Genomic DNA, 7,126 nt, shown 5'->3' on the forward strand with positions numbered 1-7,126 from the left:
AACAGAGTGATACTGCTTGAGTACCAAAAACTCTGCATAATCTAGGACTGGGATCTTGCAAATGCTTATCTGTGTGAATAAATTTAAATATTTGCTGGTAAAAGTAGCAAATGAGAAGCTTAAACTTCAAGCACTTGCACTTGTAGTCTGGTGTTTGAATAAATTTCTGCATTTATAGTTAAGATTGAGGATAAAAAAAAACAACCGAAAGATGGAAAGTACTTAAGATTATTCTCATTTTTTTTCCAAGCTATGGCAGAAAATATAATCCTCCATGTGGAAGCTAGGAAGAGGATTTTGCTGGTAAGTGCATGAGAATTTCCTTCTTTCCTTACTGCTTTAACCTGGAGGCCCAGGAGGAGGAAGGGAGAGAGTGAAGCACATGGAGGGACACACTGAAGGATTTAAGCTTCACTGAAGTGCTGTCAACAGTCTTGATTTGCTGCCTGCCGTTATGAAATAGTATAAATCAATTGACTTCAGGAAGAATTTTGCCTTTCATAACCAGTAATCTTCATTACAAGTAACAGTAAAGGTCTGCCAGCTGTTAACGATAGCTCCTCTGCCTGTCTTGTAGGATATCTCCAGAAGTTTTAAGTTTTGTTGGCCTATAAATTGGCGTGAATTCATGCATGACCAGTAATGATGCTGGTGATGACTATGCAGTTGATTCTTTCAGTTTTGCCTCTATGCTTTTATTTCTAGCCAGAGTCTCCAAGGCAATTTGGTAGAAGTAGATAATGTGGCATAGTAGTTGGAAGTTTAGAGTCCATTCCTAGATATTTGTAAGGGTTGCATGCTAAAATAAATGACTGGTTATCTGGTATTACATAAATGTTTTGACACAATACTGAAAGAGAAATACAAATCATATTTAGGTGTACAAAAGTTTGAATTTTCCATGCAGATATATTACTATGAATCATGCTGCTGCTGTGTCACCTATCGACCACAGAATGGGAGCTATGGTTTGGATTTATTGCCCACAAACTCTGCGGAGCACTCACATTGTGAATATTCTCAATTAATTCTTGGTCTTTCTCTCTCTGATGAGCTGCCCAGAGTTTCACAGAAGTAACAAAAGGATTGAATTTGCTCCTATCCCCAGAGGCTTCAGGAGCAAAAGTGTGATTTTGCAGCAGTAGCAGAGTTAAGTTATGGGGAAGAGTTTCCCAACCTGAAATTAGTCGAAGTGAGGGCTGGAGTGTCTGTGGATGGGAAAAATAATCAGTAGGGCTCTAGGGTGGTACCCGTCCATCTCCTCCTCTTTTAATAGCTCTGAAATGAGCCATCAGTTGTTGTCAGCACCTCCTTCTATGTGTGAAACGTAATAATATAGATAATCTCTGTTATTCAATTAAAACCCTCTTACCTTTCTCTGAATGAAATTTGGCTTTGGTTTTATTAAGAGTACTCCTTTTAAAAATTGAGTAAAATGCGTCATCCTTGCAAGGTTATGAACAAAACTATAGGGGAAGTCCTGCCTTTCTCCACCTAAAAAAGGTCTTGTAGCAAGCCTGTGCCCTAGAGTGGTTGAGATCAAGATCTTTCCCAGTCTGACTGTTGATGAAGTTATATATGTTCTTGTCTTCTGTTACCTCTCATGAATCCAAACATCATAAACCACAAACTTACTTAAGAAAAACTGCATGTCATGTAGGCGTGTGTGAAACAGTTTTAAAGTTACTCTGTAGATGAATGTTAGTATGAAAACTCTCTCAAAATTTTTTGTGTGTGTAGAAGTTTTCTTTTTTCACCAGTTTTGAGAGCAGTTTCCCAGGTTTTTGCCCATTGTGTGAGGAATTTCTAGCTCAAATCCTCTAGATGGTGCTACAGTACAAGGGAGTGAACTCCTGCTTAGGTTTTGTGTCTCGCCTGTTAAAATGCCACCTCACTTAAGTCACACATGGCAAGGATTAATTATTTCAGCTACGATACTATTTGCAGGTTTATGCAAGGACAGTTCAGCTTAGGTGGATTACCTCTCCAGCTAAACAAGAGTAGATCATTATTTTTATAGGTACAGAAGCTTTGCAGGAGCTGTTGTGTGGTCAAATTATCCACTCATCTCCAGAAACCGTACCTGAAGCGCCGGTGAGGGCAGAGGTGGTCAGCTGTACCCTGTGGTGCTGAGTAAGTGACAACAAGAAGCCTCTTAAAACTCCCAGCAGATGTTGCTGCTTTTGTATGCTAATGGAAACATCACAAACCGTTTTCGAGAGCAGATGTAAGTACATCTTATATCAAGGGCAAATCGATACTAACCTTCGTTCAGCTGTTAAGGTAGAAGCTGTAGAAGCATTTTATTTGGTAATTGCAGAACATTTATGCAGAGCATCAAGATTAATTTTGTATGTTCTAACTCTTCTTGTAGTGAAGTAGTTAAGCGAAATCTGAATTTTGAGCATACTGCTACCTGGGCTTTTAAACAATCTGCTCAGGGTTTTTCAGGCTGGTGTGCGAATCTGCTGTACTGCATTTGCGTTGTCACCTCTGTTCTTAAGGGAGCCGTTCCCCTGCTCCCCTGGTCATTGCAGCAGGTGAAGTTTAGTTAGATCAGGCACGTCAGCTTATCAGTAATACTCCTGAGTTCTTGGTGAACTAAAGTGATGCATTGTGTGGTCTGCTGTGAATATATAGTAAAAAGAATTTGGGATCACAGAAGAGGATGCTGTGCTGTATTTGCCAATGATCCATAGTCCTGCCTGATAGGAAATACCCACTGAAGCAGTAAGAGTTTAGAGAAAGACTCTACTGATGGCTGAATCGTTCTGAGGTTAGTACTGTTGCTGATAGCAGGGGCTGTGTTTGTGATTAATTTGTACGGAAACACTGGGCTCCAGAAGTGTAAAAACAGAGGAGCATAACCCGGGAAGGGGACCAACTATCCAGTCTCTGTTATAACAGAGCTTTACATTTAGCCAAAGGGTGTAGACTGTGTCCTTTGTATGAATAAGAAAGAACTCGCCCATCTTTGTAAGACATTTGTCTGTCAAAGGTGTTTTCAGATGATCATAAAAGCGTAGCCTTAGCCACAGAACTGCATTTTAAAACTTCATTTCCCTTGGAGTTGACACTTTGCATTTTAGATTTTCACCACACTGAACAAAATTTGATTAGCCTTTTCCAGATAAATAATTTAAGGTGCTTCTTTATTTCTGTTTTGTGAGATGCAGTACTTCTCTTAAACTATTAAAAAGCCTATAGTATTCTTCATAGACTAGAGAGCTGCTCATTGGCCATATTTCATTTTGCGTAACAGCAGTCTGTCCACAGTTCAGCTATAATTTTCTATTAGGTGTTGCAATAGTGATGCTGAGGTGACTGGTGACAACAGCTAAAATTCAGTATTTTTATTTCCTGTCTTAGAGGTCTGTTTAGTGTGTGGGAGTATCAGCGCTTCCATAATAGTGGGCCAGAGCTGTGAGTGTTCTAGACTAGTATCTTGTGCCTGAAAATATTCAGTATGTTGTATTTTTACAGTCAGGTGAGGAGTCCGGGCCTCTAGCAGGGCTGTCGAGAGTCCAGGGAGTGAGGGATGCTCATCCTCGGGGGCGCAGTGGGATGGTGCTTCCCCCACCTGTCTGCCTTTGCCTGTGGGGCTCTGATGGTGTCTGTGTCTCTGCCTGTATTTGTTTTGGTGTCTGTAGGGGTATCTATATGTACCTGTATCTCCATCTGGACTCCTTCCTATATGTGTATCTTCAATTGCATTGGTTCAATGGCACCTCTGCTGGCAGTCTTATCACAGGCTGTAGCTGTAGTTGTAACAGAATGTGTGCTTCCATCTGTGACTCCACGTGTCTCTGCAGTTGTATGTGTGACTGTTCTTATATCTGTAATTGTGGATGTTATGGTATCTGTGACTCCAATTATATATAATTTTATGCATTTATCTGCAACTGAATGTGTGTATGTCTTTAATTACAGCAGTGCCTCTGCTGGTTTTGGCTGCGATAAGAGTTAATTTTCTGCATGGTAGTTTGTATGGATTTGTAATGACATTTTGGATCTGTAATGGCGACAGTATTGATAACACATTCATGTTTTAGTTATTGCTGAAAAGTGTTCACTGTCACAAAAATTCACCACTGACCTGTGCCAGCCGAGAAGAGGCCAGAACACAAAGTATAGGATAACAAGGGCAAATTTTTATTCATGTGCGTGCTGTTTCCCAGCCACATCGGGCCACCCCAAGCGTGGTTTTAGACAGGGTTCTTGTACCCTTTGATCGTTCAGGTACAACATGACTTGACTAATCACTAACACAATTACTGACTACTAATCCTAGTCAAACTTTGCAAAGCAACTCTAGTTTTGCAGGATTCTTGCTGCTTGTCTATTGATCCGGTTATCCCTGAAGTCAGTCTGGCGAGAGTTAATGACCTGTGATGCCAGATGATACCGGGAAGGTTTCAGATATGCGTCAGAGGGGCAAGGATGCCAGCATTATTTTGGTAGTCCAGGGGTACTCTTTATCCTTCATGGGCAGCTCCAAGCTTCCACAAAGCAAAGCCTTTTTCCCCATGGCCAGCCTGTCCTGTAATTTGTTTTACTTAAGTATGAAGAATACCACAGTGTCCAGTAAAATTCCACTACCTCATTACATTACTGTGTATAATGTGACCTAATACATATTAAGAACATTAATACACTTTGATACTAAAAGGACTTATTGATATAATAGGTAAGGAAGGGGATTTTCTTAACAGTCCCTGGTTTTATTTTGACTGTCAGGGTCACATTATACTATCTGTTATTTTGTATTAAGTTGAGTGCATAAAGCCATACCACACTGCAAAGACAAACAGAAAATTACAAAGAAAAATAGACAGGAAATATAACTACTACATCATGTACCTCTTAAATTTTCTGCTGATAAGAGAATCAGCGCATAGAGATGTATTATTCGCTGTGCCTGGGAATGGATGGCTTTGTGGCAGGAATGTTTGGGTTCCGTGTGGTACCTGTACCACTAGAGGGTTCCGAGCACCACGCTGTCACCGTTCAACCAGAAGTGTTGCAAAAAAAGATCCTTCAGCTACCAAACCGGACTGGTTTGGGCAGGGATAGTTTAAATTTCTTCATGTGCAAACAAGGTAAATGGCTCACCACAGTCTGGCAATCCTGGAGCTTCAGAAGCTCAGATGGCTTTACCTTTTTTCTTGTCCAGTGAATGGGTTCTCCAGCATCTTGAGTTGTTGCCTGCATCTGGTTTTGCCATTTCCCCAGAAGCAGCTGTCCAGGGGTGGCTCCTGAAAGAGTTCACTTTTGGTTTAGTAACTACTTGAGGAAGATTTTGAAGGCTTTAGTACGATCCTCAGATAAAGACACTCTGTTGGACAATGCAACCCAGATATTTTACACTCCTCTTACAAAAATTGTAACTTATTTGGAGAAGCCTTCTCAGTGAAGCCAAACAGTAAGGCATGGGTGTCAGCTATACAAGATTCCTTGGCTGCCAACAGATTGTCAATATACTGTACCAACATGTATCGATTTTTAAACATGGCATCCTTCAAGCATTTTCCTAGATTTTTTAGAAAAAATAGTGGAGGACCCAGGGAAGCCCTGAGGGAGCCTCGGGTTCCTGAGGTTGCTGTGTCATTGTGGCTGCAGACAAGGCTGCTTTTGACTTCACATCATCAAATGACCCCCTCCTGGTCAGTGAGGATGAGGTTCAGCTGAGCACTTTTCTTCCTCGTCTCCTCTGTCACTTGGATCCTCCTCCAAGTTATCATCCCTGCATTGCAGGAACCTCACCAATTGCTTATGTGCAGCTCTGTTGTCCCTTCAGCAGATAACGGGGTGGTTGAAGTTCTCCGTGAAGATCAGGACGTGCAAACATGAGGCTGCTCCTGTCTGCCTGTGGAAGGCCTGATCCACTTGTTCTTCCGGGTAAGGTGGCCTTTAGCAGATAACCACTATACCTGTCTCTTTTACCTGTCCTCTCTTTAATCGTATCCCATAAGTTCTCTGTCCATTCCCAGGCAGAGCTCCACACCCTCCTGCTGCTTTCTTATATAATGGGCAGCACCTCCTCCTCATCTGCCCATCATGTCCTTCCCTAAGAGCTGTGTCCCTCCATTGCAAGACTCCACTCATGGGAGTCATCCCACCATATCTCTGTGATCTCTCAACGGTATCGTAGCCCTGCAACTGCATGCAGATATCTCATTCCTCATGTTTTTCACCCCCAGGTTGCCTGCATTGGCCTACAGGCACCGCAGAGAGGCATCTCAGCACATGGAGTTCCTGGAGAGGGTTTGGGGGTTTCTCCACCGTGGTACCATGTAGGTATTTCCTAGCTTACAGTCACAGCCAAGTTATTTCAGGGGCAACTAGAAGCAGATCGCAGAGTCGCATGACGCTGAATGAGTTGCCCCACATTGCAGCTGCCATCACTTGAGGTGTCCAGCCTCAGCTTGTCACCTGTGCTCCCCCCTTGCCAATGGCAAAGACCAAGAGCTCCGTGTACCAATGCAGCCTCCTGTGTTCCAGAGCCCCAGCGTCCTGTTCAGAAAACCCACGCAGTCAAGTCCAGAGCCTCGAGGATCTTCTGCAGGAGGAAGGGGAGAGTCTGCAAGAAGGAGCAATGAGAATGGAGGAAAAGGTAAGAGACAGAACAATTAACGCTTGATGTGGAAGTGTGGATCCTTGCAGAACTCCTGATGAGACCAGCACTTTATAAATAGATGATGACAAAGGTGTCTGTAGATGATATATTCTGCATCATACTTGTCCCTGAAAAAAATAATGTAGAACATCTCAAACCTACCATGAGCAGTCAATTAAGAGACCATCCCAAGGGAGTATAAGATGAGGTACAGCCTGTGTGGTTGACATAACCTCCATCGGCAGTCCCCACAGCGTGTCTCTGGGGACCCTGGCAGAGCTGCTGCTCCTGCTGATGGCTGGACCCTGTTTCTATTGCGCTGACCCCAGCGGCAGGACTGCCCGAGCAGCAGGACAGGGAGGGCAAGGAAAGGCAGGCAATGGGAATCTGGGGCAGCCCTGGCCCACGTAGAAAGGCTCTGAGGTGGTATCAGGGGAATAGGACCCTCGAGGGGGCTTCCCAGGAAGACTTTGCACACTTGGAAAGGGCTGTGACCTGGAACTTCCAGAT

General features: G+C 43.2%; 1 long non-coding RNA gene across 1 annotated transcript; it reads left to right on the plus strand.

Annotated features, from left to right (window-relative positions):
* The first annotated feature begins 212 nt into the window (after positions 1 to 212).
* Positions 213 to 6,984, plus strand: LOC128853445 (uncharacterized). The gene is made up of 5 exons (XR_008451982.1): positions 213 to 303; positions 2,021 to 2,227; positions 5,798 to 5,898; positions 6,201 to 6,293; positions 6,502 to 6,984. It is a non-coding gene; the product is annotated as an uncharacterized LOC128853445 (long non-coding RNA).
* Positions 6,985 to 7,126: the final 142 nt, after the last annotated feature.

This window comes from Cuculus canorus, chromosome 13 (assembly GCF_017976375.1).
Source record: "Cuculus canorus isolate bCucCan1 chromosome 13, bCucCan1.pri, whole genome shotgun sequence".
Classification (NCBI taxonomy): domain Eukaryota; kingdom Metazoa; phylum Chordata; class Aves; order Cuculiformes; family Cuculidae; genus Cuculus; species Cuculus canorus.